The following is a 16,307-nucleotide window of genomic DNA, read 5'->3' on the forward strand; positions in this document are numbered from 1 at the left end:
TGGCATATTTTTATGATTCAAGGTCCAATCTGATATATATACACATATATATACATATATATGTATATATATAATCTATCTATCTATCTATCTATCTATCTATCTATCTATCTATCCTTTTGATAATTTTTTCACTACTAAAATCCATTGATCTTAGGAAAATGTGTAGAGGATGCCATCATTAAATGTGAAATCTCACAATTCAGTAGTCTATAATCAAAATTAGATATTCAGTTTTCAGTTTAAAATTTTTATGTGCTCAGAGGTGATTGTACGCCTGGATTTTGAAGTAATAGACTTCATGTATTTGGAAAACTCTCTCTGTTCTCAATTTTCTCTTAATTTTACGTTGTTTGATGTGCTTTCTGCAGCTCTCTCATCCCATATCGGCATAGAGTGGAGAGCAAGTATCCCTTGGAGCTAGTAGTATTCTCATTTTTTAAATTAGCTGATTATGGGCTGAGGTAGATGTCATTCTCTCAGAGGTGTGGAACTTCTCTCTCTAAAATGACCAGTCTCAACAGACCAATTAAGCAAAAGAATGCTGAGCCGGCTTCCGACAGGTAAAGCTCTCAAAACACACAGGAACTGTCAGCCTATGTACTTCTAAGCAATTTCTGTGAGAGAATTTTTTGAAAGGTTGAGCTAATGGGTTTGAGTACAGCTGTGCTCACTGTTTTGCAGAGCCAGCAAAACAAAGAAAATGTAAGTTTTTGCCAGTTTCCTCGGACAGCGGTTCTCTGCTTTCATAAACATGACCATGTGAAAGTGCAAAGGTTTTCTTCACCACTGAAAACTGCTTTTTGCTTGGAGTAAGCGGCAGTTTTGAACTCAGACCACCCTGTGGCCTTTAGCTGCTTAAACAGAAAAGGGCGAGTCAAGTCTTATTGAATAAATTTGGCTAACTTTGTACTTTTATCCTTTCCCCTAAGCTTTTATCTTCTTTTCAGGAGAATTTCTCAGCAGCCTTTTTTGCATAATGGTATCTGAAATGCTGTCACCACTAATCGATCTCAGACTTTTTTGATGGAGTATCAAATATTACTTGGGAATCAAGCTGCATACATTTTCTTTATTTAACATAAACTTTCAGTATAGCAAGGGATGGAACAAACCTAGGCTTCAGAATCCAAGAGACCTGGGGTAGAACCCTGCGTTCAACTACCTAACAGTTAAGTGTTCCTGGGTTCGTTAGTTAACCCCTTCCTAATAGCTTTATTATTCTCAATTCTCACTTCACAGATTGTGGTAAGTACATCTGTTCACACACTTGCAGTGTATCTAAAGCAGGCCTGGCACATCGTGCATGCTCAAATGAGTGAGTCTCCCTAATTCATACTCTGCACACTTCTAAAATATAAACTCAGCTTCATTTTTTTAAAACAATTATATTTTTAATAGAAGACTCCACTGAGTTTTCCAAACGTACTCTTATGTTCACCAATGTTATGATTGTGTTTCATTTGGAAAAAAGCAGTGTTTTAGATCATCTGATCCATGAACTATTTTTCTATGGTCTACAAGCTGAGAATTATTTTTGCATTTTAAATGTAGGGTTAAAAAAAAAGGAGGATAATATTTTTTGGTGCATGAAAATGACATAAAATTGACATTTCAGTGTCTGTAAATAAAATTTAATTGGAACCCAGACATACTCACATGTTTGGATATTGGCTGCTTTAGTGCCACATGGCCTGTTTGAGTAGTTGCAAGAGAAACTGTATAGCCTGCCAAGCCTAAAATGTATACTATCTGGCCCTTTACAGATAAAGTTTACAGACCCATGGTCTGGAATATTGGGTAAGATCATTTCAACATATTAAGAATGTCTTCATTGAGGAGATCTATGCTCAAAGTATCAACCCAGATATTAAAATTTAATATGGAACCAAACAAAATGTTCACACTGACTTTGTTGTTGCTTATTATTTATTTGTTTTCTGGATGTGCATCACAGAATGGGGGAGCACAGTTGAAACACATAATTTATTGCAAAGAACATACTCTGGAGTCAGGAGGCCCTAGTTTTTCTAGTAAACATCTTCTGTTATTTTTGTAACTCATTTTCCTATCCAGGAATACAAATTTCCTATTTGGGATCAACTAACCATAGCTTTCAGTCATCTATGAAATTCTAAAATTTAAAAGTAGGTTCTTACTACCCTTTATCAGAAATTTCCTAACTACTCTTAACAGTATTTTCCATAATGCTAAGATTAAAAATATGTTTTTATATATAAGTTTTTTTTTGAAAAACCAACTCTTGAACTCTTTAAAGTTGTCTTTAAGACCTCTAAACTTAGTTGTTCTGAGTTTGTTTTAAGAAATAATGAAAAAAATAATGCATTAATTTTTTGACCCTGTGGCCTTATGACCTATAAAATGATTACAAAGCATATCCTTTTTTTTCTTTGTACTTTGGAATTTCCTTAAATATTTTAAACATTTCTAAAGACTGTACTTTATTTGAAAGCTCTGGAAATTCAGTGTATTCTATTTAAAACATTAGGAAAAATGTCAATTAAAAGAAAAGGTACACATATCATATTTTTGTGTGTCCTCGTAACTACTTTATGTTCTTTTCTATTTTTGAACCCCAAATAAATTTGTCCATGCACCTACACATTCAAATTAAAAGATAGATGAAGGACAAAAGAATTCAGATCCAAAGAAACAGTATAGTAAAATAAGCTGTTAAAAATTAGGGCAGCATGATAGGCAGGAAACAATTAGGGCACTGCAATTCAGAGATAGGGAGAGTAGAGGGCAAGGAATAACATGTATGACAGGTGAAGAATGAGCTGAGTCTTTACATTATAGACGAGGAAGAAGGAGCACTTAGATAGGGAGGGAAAATCAAACGAACATCTGCTGACTCAAAGTAAAGTGTCAACTCCCCAAACATGAGGTATGAAACTAAACAGCAAAAGCAGTAGCTAAGGGCACCTGATTGTTTATGAGAAATTAAAGAGATTTCTTGAAGATGAAAGAGACTTATCTGTTCCTGTAAGACTGAATATATTTTGTCTTTGGGTGTTTCCTTCTTTAATATGTACCCGAAGTGCTAATCTGTTTTGTAAACTTTTAATAAATTAAAAAAATCTTAATATGAAATAAACAGTAGATTTGATTTTTTTAAATACCATAATTTAAATAATGCTAATTCTTCTTAATATAAGTATTATTCAAAAAAAAGTTAACATGGTGTGACTATTAGGAATGATTACTTTAAAATCTAAATAACCCATTGGTATTCTACCACATAACTAGTCAAATATTTACAATATAATAGTACAAATTGTTTCATATGTACTAGCCTTAAGTCATCTATGAAATTCTAAAATTTAAGTTAAGTAGGTTCTTACCACCCTTTATTAGAAGTTCCCTTATTACTCTTTACTTAGTATTTTGCTTAATGCCAAAATTAAAAGTATGCTATTCTATATACATTTTTTTTTGAAAAACCTATTCTTGAACTCTTTAAAATGATCTTTATGACTTCTAAATTTAGGAAGTAAAATATAATGTCTGTAATTAATATCTGTTGTTCCAACTTCACTGCTAATTTGTTTTCCTATAATGCATATTTTAAAATGTATTGGCAAAGTTAAACAAGTGAGCAAACAACAATCACTCTCTTCCCCGAACTAAGAATGAGAACGGGAATAAGAACAATAAAAACAGCAATAGAAAGAAGGGCCGGATGCATTACATAACGTAGGATGTTTTTTAACAGCAAATTTCATCTAAATGATGAGATTACAAGAGAGGCAGTAGTCTGAAGGAATATATATTTTTTCAGTGTGAGACAAACATTATTTACCAAAACCTAACAGACTTCATAGTTCTTGAGAAGGAAACCAATAGAAACTAGCAAATATTACCACATGCCATATCTTGTATCCACAGTGCGCTCTGAATGTCATTATTTACTTGGAAATATTTTGTGCCAGATGTCTGGGAGCTACCCAATGATAGCAGTAGGGTAGGGTGTTTTCTCACAACTTCAGAGAGGGTGCAATTTCTTTACTAATTTCCGGAGCCATTTTGACAGAGTTTTAATGTACAAACTGACTTCAACTATTTAGACATGTGTAGAGAAGGACTTTTTAAAAAAGAACTAATGACAACCACAAGGATATTATGCAGCTAAGATCAAAGAATAATTTACTGTGATATATATTTAAAAAAAAAAAGGAAATAACAAGGAGATTTTGTGGTGTCTCTAGTGGAAATGGAAATTCACTCCTTTTTTGTTGTTCAAGGATAAGCCCAAAGGGAAATTCACCAGTTTTATATCCTCGGATGAATCTATCAAATATATTCTGTCAGTAATGAAAGTAGGTTTGTTTTTAAAGTTTCTTTACCACCATTTATATCTATTGTTTCATGTAAGCCCTCCTCCCCACCGCTGCCATGATTCATCTCATTTGTCAGGGCCTCTTTTTCTGTACTCGCTTCTTTGACACAATTTATTCTTAAAATCCAATCTTAATTGCTTCTCGGAGGACCAAAACTCTCAAGACAGTACTAGCATTTGTAACAATTTATAACCATTGGAGAATTATGGTGTTCCTCCTGTTACTTAAAACTCCCCATAGACTTAGAAGTTAAACCCATTAGAGGTAAATTTTGCCAGTAATCACTAATTTTATACACACACACACACACACACACACACACACACATACATGTATATATGTATATATACATATACATAAGATGAAAGAGACTTATCTGTTCCTGTAAGACTGAATATATTTTGTCTTTGGGTATATATTTATACAGAAAACAAGATTTACTTAAAAAATTAAAAAATTAATTCTAGAACTTGAAATTACTGCATTTTAAACCATATATTCTATTTACCATATATAATCTGTCATATTTAGATTATAGATACCAAGTGGCAATATAGAATTTCCTTTAAAAAAGAATATAAACTTTCAAAAAGATAAATAATATTTTCATTTTTTTGGTGGCAAAATTTTATGCAATCTCACCCAAGGATATTTATTTATGTCTTTACATAGCAGGAACCCAGCTATATTCTAAATCAAGTACCGGAGCCACCTACACAAGCCACCTGTTCCTTACTAGATACACAGACTCAGCTCTATCCTCCTTTTCTTGCCAAGAAGCTATGTGCTGTGTCTTGCTTTGATAAAGATTCGTAGCTGTTGTCATCACCATAAGCAAACATTACTTCTTGGTTCTGGAACTAGGTATCAAAGAAGAGATTAAGCAAAATTATGGTATTACTGAATCTGTTCTCAATTCAGAATCACTACTTTAGGCAACAAAGAAAGACCTTGAGTACTGCTTTCAGGAATATAGACATTATTGACATCAATCTTCAGAAAACATTATCATTGTTTTTGGTATCTGATGCATTAATGATTCCTGGGTTGGAATTTCAGGTTAGATGCCATTCATTCATTCCTTCATTCAGTTGCTTGCTCAATTACAAAACAAACAAACAAACAAACATTTTTAAATCTTATTATGTGCTAATCTCAGACAGTCATAGACCTGGGAATAATAATAACAGCAAGCTTTATGTGGTGCTTACTATATGTGCTGAGGTAAAAGTTTGACACTTATTTGTTGTGACATAGCTTGCAAAATCATACGAAGTATTATACCCACTGCAGAGGAAAGCGAATTGCCAGTTATCTAGGTTAAATAACAAGTAGTACAATTTGAATTCAGGCATTAGAACTCCAGACTATAATGTTTATCAGTGAAAAATACAGTTTCTGATACACGAATTCTCAGAATCTAGTGGTAGAAGTCATGCATTAAAAAGATAATTGCACCATAATTAGACTAACATATACTATGTGTAGTTGTTATAAGATACAGAAGGTGCAATAGCACATTTAGAGAGAAAATATCTTTGAATTAGTCACTTTGATTCATTACCATGTTACTTACAATACCTTTAAATAGGTTTTTATGCAAGATAATGTGTGAAAAGGTTTACTGTATCCTTCAACCTACATATGAGAAGTGATTTTTTTTTTTCTGGTCTTTTTCTTGTCTCCCTATATCCATGGCTGGCATTTTTGCACTACCGATTTATTTCTGTTTCCTTTTTATGACAAAGTAGAGGAATGAATTTAATGTCATATTAGTTAATATTGATTAAATAAAATTAACTTATTTCAGGATTTTTTTTTACTTAAAATGTGTAATTATTGTGAAACTAATAAATCATTCTAGTTAATTTATATTCTGTATCATACATAGAGATGCATGTATCTCTCTATCATCTATCTATATCTTGACTCCATACCTAACTTCAGTTATTGCTCTATTTTTTTGTAATTTTTCACACAAAAATTCAAGTCGTTTACTATAATCCATTTCAACTTTCTGAATTTCTTTTCTTCACTGAACTTATGCCCCAGCACTCTCCTGAAGCTGTTCATGTATGTATTACCACTGACCTCCCTATTATGAAGAACAATAGTCCTGAGTCTCTTCTCATCTAACACGCTCTCTCAGAAGCATTAAAAAAAGTCAAACCCCTCTTTCTTCAAACACTAAATTCCCTTGACTTCTGTGATACTGTTGACTTCTGGTTTTCCTCCGGCTGTACTGATGTGTCCTTCTGAGTTCATTTTTTTGGGTTCTCCTCCTTTTCTCAACTTCTAAATATAGTTTGCCTCTGAGAGATGAATTGTTCCTAGGCTCTTTTTTTGTAACTCTGTACATTTTACACTCTCTCACCTAGTGATCTCATCTTGGATGTAAATATGAACCTATCTGTTTATATATCAATGACATGTTTTTGTCTTCAGCCTTAAATGCAACCCTGAATTTCAAACTCATGTATCTACATCCTATTGATTAATTAATCCATCCATTTATTTTATCATTCTTTCAGTAAATATTCTCTCTTTTTTAATGTTTAAAGCACTTTTGTAGATGCAGGGAATTGATTTTGAACAAACCAAATAAAATCCATACTTTAATTTTTTTTTCTGGAATATTTTTGAAGGGATGAATCTTCTTTTGGGTTCTTAGAACGTTTTGACTATAATATGAAACTTCAGACATTAGACTGTACTAGACTATCCAGAGGACACTTCTAATGCAGTATGGCTGTATTCTTCTTTTAGGAAAATGTTTAAAAGACTGCAAATAAAAATTGGCAATTCAATCATTATTCTACTCAAAAATGTATTTTTATTGTGTGTGCGTGTGTGTGTGTAGTCATTATATTTATTGCACTCCAGATACAGAAAGTTATTCAGTCAAAATAAGCTTGATAAGTAACTGATATTCCCATTTCATTTCATATATTACACACACTGCAAAGTGATTTGCACAGCAACAGAAATAGGCATAGTTTTAGTCTCAATTAGCATATAATACAAAATCATACTGTCAACACCGACAGATAGAAAAGAAAGGTTAGTACCGAGCACACGTTAAACACAAACATGAATGGAATACTGCATTAATAGGTACACATGTAATATCTGTGTCCATGATCGACTGAGCATAAAAGTTGTACATTTAAAGGGTGAGGGACCAAGAGAAATTTGCTGCTGAAGTGATATTCAACCCAAAACACAATTTTGAGTGTAATCAAGTTAATGAACTTAATGAAAAAGGGACCCTATAGTGACTATCACATTTAATACTTACATGTCTTTTAGATTTCATCAATTCTTAAAACCAGATCCCGGTGCCTCTATATACAATATATTAATACCTATCCTGTTTTATGAAGCATAGAATTTACTGAATTTCATCTTTCCAATGATTAGCTATAATACTCCATGATAAATGAGGCCAAATCTTACCCTTATATTAGCTCTCCTGCATATCCATTGATAACCGATCCTCACATTTATACTTATTCAAACTGACAATAAGGCAGCCCCCCTTTAATGGATAAAATGAGTGACGAGAGCAAGAGGGTTTAGATTTCAGGTTTCTCTTCAGTTAATACACAAGGGATCTGAGTCTGCTCAAGAATCCAGATTTTAAAGTAACTTTTCTCAACCCTGATAGAAAATAGAGAAACAAAAAATATATCTATGTAGAAGCCCTACCTTTAGAGATTCTAATTTAATTGGTGTAGCAGTAGGGCTCATAATATTCTTAATATATATTTTAAAATCTGTATTACTTTGAAGTTTTACAAATATTTCAAATGGCAACCATGTTTAGAAATCACAAAACCAATTATGATTATATTAGTTAAGATACTGATGGGAAATAGATGACACATTTAAAAGATTTATAGAAAAGATCTTTTTACAGAGTTGTGAGCGGAGTTCAGAGAACCAAAAAGAATGAGATAAGCAACATCTGGAAGTTGTTATCCACCATGAGAGCAAGATATTTTCATTTTCACTGTAATAGATTTATAAATAAATGAAAGCAATTTCTGTAATTGATTTATAAAAGAATTCTAAAAATAACAACAGGTATTAACAACTTGTGTGTGATGAAGCTGAAGCACTATGTACAGGAACTTTTTAACTTTAAACGTTTAATTTATAGGATTTCTAAGAACAGTTTTTGAACTCCATGAGCAAAGAGACAGATATGTTCTAAACTACTATATTAGTCAAGGTTTTCCAGAGAAACAGAACAAATGGAATATATGTAACATATTACATATATATTTATGTATATGTGGAGATTTATATTTTTATATACTATTGATTTATATATATATGTATATGAGAGAATGAGAGAGAGAAAGATTTGAGATTGATTTTATTATGAAAAATTAGATCACATGATTATGGAGTTGATTAGGAGGCTGAGAAGTCCCATGACCTGCATGTGTAAACTGGAAACCCAGGAAATGTGATGGTGTAATTCTAATCTGAGTCAGTAGGTTTGAGAACCAGGGGAGCTGCTGGTATAAATCTCAGTACAAAGACAAGACAGAAGACCGATGTCCCTCCTCAAGTAGGCTGTTAGGCAGACAGACAGTCGGGCAGGCATGGGGAGAATCCTCCTTTTCTCCCCTTGTTCTGTTCTTCTGTTCAGGTCCTCAAAGAATTGGATGATATCCACTCACACCAGGGCGGGGTCGGGCGTGCAGTTTACTGTGTCCACCAATTCAAATGCTAATCTCACTTGGAAGAACCCTTACAAATACACCCAGAAATAATATTTAACCATGTGACCCAATTGAATTGACATATAAAATTAATCATCACAACTACTACATCGTCAGCCTGACTTCTGATTATTTTCCAGAGTTTATTGATCCACTTTTCATACAAATTAGTTTTCTGTCTCTATGAATTTACTGATTTTGGAATTTTCACATAGATGTAATAATATAATAATAAGCCCTTTTATGTCTTTTTTGAGATTACAAAATATTTTGGGGTTTTATATACCTTGTTGCATGTATTGATACTTTATTTATTTTTATGCTGAATAATCTCTTGTATGCATGCATCACATTTTCTTTCTCCATTCAACTGTTAATGAACATTTGATTCTCTCTACCTTTTGGCTATAGAAAAGAGTGCTGTTATGAATATTCATGTATAAATATTGGTTTGAGTACCCATTTTTATTTCTTTGGTATATACCCCGATGTGGAATTTCAGGGTTAGATGGTAGCATTATATTTAAATTTTTTGAGGAACTGATACACTGTACCCTCTATTTTATACTACTGTATTTCCTCTAGCGATGTGCAATGGTTCCACATCCTTGCTAACATTTGTAATTTTCTTCTATTATTTTTATTATGGCTACTTATACTCAAGAGGATGTGAAGTGGTTTCTCATTGTCATTTTAGTTTGCATTTCACTAATGACTAATGATGCTGACAATCTTTTAATACCTTGTTTGCTATTCGTATGTCTTCTCTGAAAAACTGCACAAGTCCTCTGGTCCATTTTTAATTGATTTATTTGTCTTTTTTGTTGTTGTTGAGTTGTAAGAGTTCTTAAATATTCTGGATATTAGACCCTCATCAAATATATGGTTTGTAAATATTTTCTGACAATATGTAGGTTGTCTTTTTGCTTTCTTGAATATAAGGCAATTAGAATTCTCATACACTGCTGTTTGGAACACAAAATTGTACAGTCATTTCTAAAGTAGTTTGGCAGTTCCTTTTCATGTTAAACAATTGTTTATTATTTAGCTCAGCATTCTCACTCTTAGGACATTTCCCAAAAGAAATGAAAATCTATTTAAACACAAAGACTTATGTGAATTTTCATAGAAGTATTTTTCATAATTGTTAAGAACTGGAGTTAACGCAATGTTCATCAAATAGTAAATGAAGAAACAAAACAAATTGTGCTATCTGTATATTATGGAACACTTCTCAGAAATATAAAGGAATAAACTATTGCTACAGCAACCACATTGCTGAATCTCAACTATATCATGCTATTTGAAATCAGTCACATCCCCAAACTGCATGCTGTTATTCCATTTATATGGAATTTATTTAATTGATTAGAAGGCAAAGGAGGGAAAACTGATGGCAAATTAGCAAAGAAAAAATTTTATGTTGTTTTGGTGGAGGTTATACAATTTTATGCAATTGCTTAAATTTATCAAACGATATTTTTTAAATGAGCGGATTTTATTTTATATGTCATATCTTAAAGTTTGTAAAAATACATATCTAGCTTATTTGAACCAAAAAAATTAAAGAGGTAATTAAATATATTCATTGTTATGGCAATAAAATATTTTATCACTGAGATAGTAAATTTATTAGAGAAAAGGTGCTAAGTTTTAAATATAAATTGTTAGGTGTTAATTATGACATTATTGGAGGATTCTTACAAGTCATTTTTTGTTTTTACATTTTTCAAATTCCAGTATTTAGCTATTGTTAAGTAGCTATTTTTACTTTAGGGAAAGATATCAGAGGGCACACTTGCACCTGTCAGATTTACATTATTAGCCCAATAATTAGAAATAAACTGAACACTGAGAAAATAATTTATTATTTTCTTTCAAATCCTGTAACACTGGTAACCCTGTAAACTTCAAGAAACCCTGTAACTATGTATCCTTGTCTTTTGAATATACCAATCAACTGAATTGCCCAGAAAATGAAAAAATCTATTCACTGAGCATCAATAATGTCATTTTAATGTTTATTTTCCTAGTTTCTCATTTATTCTGTAACTAATTACAATCAAGTATCTCTATTATGGATGTTCTTCACAGATCCTTTTCTGCCTAATAATATCTAACACTCCTATACACATGTAGATAAATGACATAAATAAGAACTGCTTTAAGATCCTTTTTTTGTCCATTACTAGATTGCTTTTTAAGGTCATACGTTATTCCTATAATTACTAATGTATCTTTATTATGCAAAATTGGTAGAATTTAGTCAAATAAATAATTAAAACTGGCTAGTAATCTAGAAATTATTTACTTTGGTTCTGTAATATATAACATATCTTTTTATATGTACCTGAATATAGAATTTATCAGGAAGTGAAAAGCTAAAGCTCAGAGAATATGCATCAGATTTTCATCCTTTCGGCCCTCCCTCTGCGTTTGGATAGGGCAAATTTCCTCTTTCTTAAAACTTTCAAGTTCAGAGTCTCTTCAGATTAAAAAAAGTTTTCTTACATGTAAAATCGGAATAGCTAAAGTTTGTACGTTTTCAACATAATTAGCATTAATTTATAGTAAGGGCTATCCTAGTTTCATTTTGGTTTTTGTTTGTTTTTTGAAAGAAAGAACTCTCATGTACCAAAGCACTTGCTTGTAAAATAATGACATTTTTTTTCATGCAACATTTGATACTATGTCCCCAAATGACATTGAGATTTATCTTGCATTTGGAAACATGAAGCTAAATTTCAGAACTTTAGACCTAGAAGTTGATTTTGGTGATCTAAGTCAATTACTTTATTTTATACTTTTATTTTTGATTATCCCAAGTATTGAGTCTAGCCTAGAAAAAGCCCTATTTGAAAAAGAGGTAAAATGTCTTAGGGGGGCTATAAATGAATGAATAAAGTAGAGAATTTGTTGTAAAACATAAGTATTCTAACTTATAATTGCTAGATCTAGATTGTGAACAAAGGCTATTTTCACTAGGCTCTGTTACCTAGTCACTTAATTGAGATTCTTCTGTACTTTGTAAGTCAAACTAAAATTACTTCATAAAAATTAGTAATGCCAATATAATTTTGATATTTGGTGCTTGGTATAAACAGCAACTCACCCACCTCTACCCCTGCACACACACAGACAAAAACAAAATGCCCCTTGTTAGTCAAACCTTACAGTTCGAAAGACAGTTTATTATCAAAATAACAGGGTATTTTTACTGTATCTACTGCCCAATAATCATTGCTTTTGATGATTCCTTGACTGGACCCAAATGATTTAGATGTGCCCTAGTAACATACTTAGTAACATATCTAGTAACGAATGATTTAGGTGTGCCTTAGTAACATTTAGAAAAGTGAAAAAAAAAAATATTTTGACTGTGAAATAAGCAGTCAAAAAGGATACGATGTTTTGACATATTACACTTTCTACATATCTGTACAAAGCAGAAAGGGGGAACACCTGCATTTATTTCATATATTTAATAAAGGCATTAATTTCCTGATTCCTTTCCAAATTCTTTTTAATCTCTAGAAAACATCACGAGTGTGAGATACAATCATGTATACCTTACGATAGTAAGTGCTATATGGGAATATTCAGTACACAAACATATAATTAACTATATCCTATTGAGTCACTGTATCTGACTCACTTAATTTAAAAAATATTGGGTAAACCAACTCAGACAACTTTTGCAATGTAACTAAGTGTTGTAGGACATTTGATCTTGTCTAAAACATTCATAGAGACATTTGAGCCACACACACACATATATATAAAGACTGTCTTGTTCTTTGCAATCTGCATGCTCATGTTTGAAACAGTTTTCCCTTGTATTTAGTGGTCTTAGAACTGCTTTTAATTTTTTTTTTTTTTTCATGCTGTGGATAAGGCTTGGTTGGAAAGAGATGTAATGTGAAATAAGAGAGCCTGAGCTATTGTATCTGGTTGAATGGGAGCTGTGCAGATATCTAGCCAAAGAAAAGTGAGTGGTAACCTGTAGGTAATCTCAGAGAAAAAGATGCCTTTGCTATGTCCTCCTGGATACATCAAATGTCACCAAAGTCTTAGGCCCCAGTAGGATATTGCTGAATTATAAAGACAACTTTTTTTTTTAGAGGTATGGGATTAGAGTCAGATTCTTTGTAGATCTGAGTGCATAGGAGGAAGTAAGGATATAGAGTAGAGTCTACTCTTTCAAGAGAAGTGAAACAGAAATGAAATAAAGAATTACATTTAGAGAGGAATGCGAAGTTGACATTGTTGAAATAAAAGAGAGGTTAGTCCAGAGTTCCTATTGGAAATGATATATTTCTTGAGCTATCAGACAGTCAAGTTTTGTGATTGTATTTGGGGTTTCTTAGAGGGGTAGAAATTGGGAGAGAGAACTGGTTATAGAATAGATTTTAGATTGGGGTCAGCAAGGTGAACATGACAAACTAAAATGGAGGAGGCAATGAATTTCAGTATTTTGTCCAGGACAAGGATGAAGAGATGGAGAAACAGTTTCCAACTAAAAACACAATTGAGTACTATAAAAGTTGACTTTGAAGTGGAATATGGAGAGTGTACAGTAGACTATTGAAAATGCAGGAATTTGTCAAAACAAGCCATTACTGAGAATTTCCATTTAAGAATCACTTGTTTAAAATGATTGCTAATGTCAAGAGAGTGTAAACATTTACTAAGGGATTTTTATAGGTTTTATTTTTCACTTACATTTGGAAAAAATTACACGATGACAGTTTTTTAAATTCTCTTTGGAAGTAGGAAATTCTGGGATAGGTTCTTTCTTGTAATAATTAAAAATATTGTTAGATATAAATAAAGTAAATGTTATGCACAAATTTTATCATTATAATAATAAATAATATTTTGAATATGTATTACGTGTTGGGAATGTGCTTACTCCTTTATATGTTTTATCCTATTTAATCCTCACAAGACACAACATTAGAAGGTATATAGGCACAGGGAAAATAACTACATAAATGTCTGCTGACATGAAACTAGGGATTGGTAGTGACAATTTATACCTGGATATACTGACTTTAGAGCTGCTGAAGTTGCCACACGGACAGTGAAATGCCACTTTTGAACTCTATGTCTTCTAAATCCCAGGACATTGATTTTCTCCCATTGGAACATGATACCATGAATATAATAGGGGGAAAGTACAGCTTTTGGTTTTAGTCTAGGCCCCTCTGCACAATGATATAATGCACTGACAAAGCACTTATTTTCCCTGAGCCTTGGTTTACTCACTCTAAATAGGGAGTATTATTGGAAATGTGTTTTAATCTAGAAAGAAGTATAAAAGAGTTAGAGCAGCATTATCATTCAGGAAGTAGTTCCTGTAAGAGTTAATGAGAGCAAAGCTAGCAACTGGATCTACCACAAAGAAGGTGGTGCTTTCTTCCTGTTTTCTGAAACTTGTCACAACTGAATATTCTCAGTATGATGAAAATAAACCCACTTTTTCAGTGGGTTCATTTTACAAGTTTAAGAGGAAATACGACCCTTAGATCATCTCTAGCAACACTATTCAGTAACGTTTAAGCACTTGATCCTAGTACAAAAATTTGTATTATAAAATGTTTTCAATATTTTATCATCGCGGGAGTATGTAAAGTTTACAGCTCCCTGTAGTTTCAGTTGTACAGCAATGACTGCACTTAAGAACAGTTCACACTAATACTAGTGTCTGATTTTCATTGTTTAAGTATTGTATAAGTGATAACATTTGATGATACAAACTTCACCATTGCTTAAAATGCCCCATGTTCACTCACCATAAAATAACAGGAGGAGAAGTTGCTTAATCCCCACTGGTAATCAAGATTAGAAAAATACAATCTTAATTTAGGGGAAAGATGTAGTCATTTTCATTGGTTTTGGCTACTTTCTCTAGATCAAATAATCAATTATGGACTTCGATTTATAAGAAAAAGGTGAAGGCCAAGAAAAAGGTGAAGATGATTTTGTCCTGTCAATGCTTCTTTTATCCTAGCTCCTCAAAACTTAAGTGAAATACTACTATGAAAATTATATTTTAAAGCACTACCAAAAGTTTCCTCTAATAAAAGGGAGAATGAACTCAATTGCATTCAAAATTTTTTTAGGAACCATTCTGTACTTAATTTGTTATGATTGAGTGAACATTTCCATCATCTATAAAATTATTAGGAATCTTCTATTATTATAATATGTGTAATTTCCCCCAGCCTGACAATCATTCATACTTAAAAAATTATTTGTCAGAATATTGTTAAGAGAAAAACATAACTTGGAACAAATTCAATGACATCTTCACTGAACAGCAAACTCCTATTATTAAGATGATTGTATTATAACATCTCCAGCTGGGAGGGAATTTTAGAAATCTTAGGTAATTTTTTTTTTTTTGGTGATTTTTAAATACTATGTCTTAGTACATAGTAAAACCAATCCTTCATATATGTGCTGCTGAATTGCTATCTCTATATGTATATTTTATGCTACAAGTGAGTTTGTGTCATTTTATGTGACTGTGTCTTGGCAGGATTATTGTGATAAGTAGGACATACTATGGGACAAGCTATAGGTAGGGTACAAGTTGATATAAGTAAGAAGTATATTGATAAGATAATATTAAGATAGAAAATAAGATGGTGGACATACTAATCATGGTCTTGTCAAGGAACCAAAATCACATCATTAATTTGAACACAAGAATTTTAACATAAAAGAACCATTAATTAAAAAGGGTAAAAGAACATGCTGAAGAAAAAATAATAATAGCAGATATAGGATCAACTACTAAGACTAAGGTGAGTCCCCAAGAAAGGAACAAACTTGGGAGAGCCTTGCCCCCACCAAGTCTGAGATGCAAACTTCATTGGAAAGCATGTGTCTTTAGTACACTATTTGATGGGGAAAGTACCATAGTCCAAGATTGAAAATCAGGAAACTGACCAATGGTAAATCCTATGGATTGTTCTCCTGGGTGCTGGGGAGAGTCACTGAGAAACTTCTCACTGATGTGCCAGAAAGACCTATGAGGAAGCTACCCACTAGTGTAATGCTGAAACACAAGAAAGCTGCCTGCTGTGGTGCCACCGAAAGTCCCTGGAGGGTGAGAGCCAGCAGGAATCCAGCCACATTTTGGCAGTCATGCACCACAGGAGCAAGAAAGAAAAGTTGACTGAAACCGGGAAGACAAGCTTCTTTC

The sequence above is a fragment of the Rousettus aegyptiacus genome, unplaced genomic scaffold (genome assembly GCF_014176215.1).
Source record: "Rousettus aegyptiacus isolate mRouAeg1 unplaced genomic scaffold, mRouAeg1.p scaffold_m13_p_10, whole genome shotgun sequence".
In the NCBI taxonomy this organism is placed as follows: Eukaryota; Metazoa; Chordata; class Mammalia; order Chiroptera; family Pteropodidae; genus Rousettus; species Rousettus aegyptiacus.